The 1,112-nt window shown below is 48.3% G+C and overlaps 1 protein-coding gene across 1 annotated transcript in view; it reads left to right on the top strand.

Moving 5' to 3' along the window:
* Positions 1–640: 640 nt before the first annotated feature.
* The window catches only part of LOC119589104, a 16,188-nt gene continuing 15,716 nt past the window's right edge, over positions 641–1,112 (top strand). Inside the window, exon 1 of the mRNA XM_037937680.1 lies at positions 641–769. The gene's annotated coding sequence lies outside the window, so the exon portion shown is untranslated. The remainder of the gene's footprint in view (positions 770–1,112) is intronic.

Genomic DNA, 1,112 nt, shown 5'->3' with positions numbered 1-1,112 from the left:
GAACCTAGTGTGCGTCCGTAACTGGATGCACGTACACGCGTGCGTTCGGACGAGCCTTCCTTTGCTGGAAAATCCGCGCCCAGCTGCCGTCCGGGCGCCTCCGATCGGGAATTCCGGGCCGGTTCCCTCCGCGGTGCCATCAGGTGGTGGCACGGGGACGAATGACAGATTGCTGGCACTGGGGAGGCTTCATTAAAATTATCACCAACTGACTAAATTAAAAAGAAAAAAAGTTTCTGAAGCTAATGAGTCAATTACAGGGTCGCCATTTAACTCAAACGTCGGCAATGAAATGAGATAAGGCTAGCAACAAGAAGCCCAATCTCAACATTTGACAAAAGCAAGATTGTAAATTTATCTTGAAAGGACGGCAAAGAAGGGAGAGAGAGAGGGGGGAAGGAGAGAGGGGGGAGGAGAGAGGAGGGCAGGGGGAGGAGAATAGGGGATGAGGGAGGGAAAAGGAGGGGAAGGGTAAGGGGACAGGGGAGGGGAGGGAAAAGAAAGAGAGGGGAGGGAGGGGAAGGGAGGGAAAGGGAAGGGAGGGATAAGTGGGGGGAGGGGCAAGGGGAGAGGAGAAAAAAGAGGGCCGCAGCTGTTGAAAGGATATCCGGAGCAGATAGCTTGGTCGAAATCTCCCCTGTGCTGTACTTCAATATGGAAAGAAGTCTGCGGTCAAGAGGTCACGCACTCATTAGTGTCAAAGCGCCGCTGCCCGACACCTGACGTTCCCTTGGAGACATCAAGACAATTTTTCTTCTTTTTTTTGAGGGTGAGCTGTTCCTTCTTTTTTTGCGTTTCCGATTTAATGATCGATTCATCTATCCGCTTTGATCATCATTATCGTTATGGTAATCGTCACATAAATGATAAGCAAGAATCATCATATGTGTGTCTGTCGATTCGCGTGCTGGTTAAAATGTTCAGAATGATAAAGATCGATTTGGGACGTTCTGCAGGCGGGTAAAGGAAGTGTTTAGAAGATAATATCGAGTTTTGTTCGTTTAATGCTTGCTGTGTGTGTAGTGAGAAACTCGAGTCTCGATTTTTCTGTACACTTTTCCTTTCTTTGTTGCCAGAAACAGCCACTTGGGTACAATGAAATACGGTCATAT

Source organism: Penaeus monodon, chromosome 25, assembly GCF_015228065.2.
Source record: "Penaeus monodon isolate SGIC_2016 chromosome 25, NSTDA_Pmon_1, whole genome shotgun sequence".
Lineage (NCBI taxonomy): Eukaryota > Metazoa > Arthropoda > Malacostraca > Decapoda > Penaeidae > Penaeus > Penaeus monodon.
Note: the sequence above shows the minus strand (reverse complement) of the source record. Positions and strands in the feature narration are given on the sequence as shown.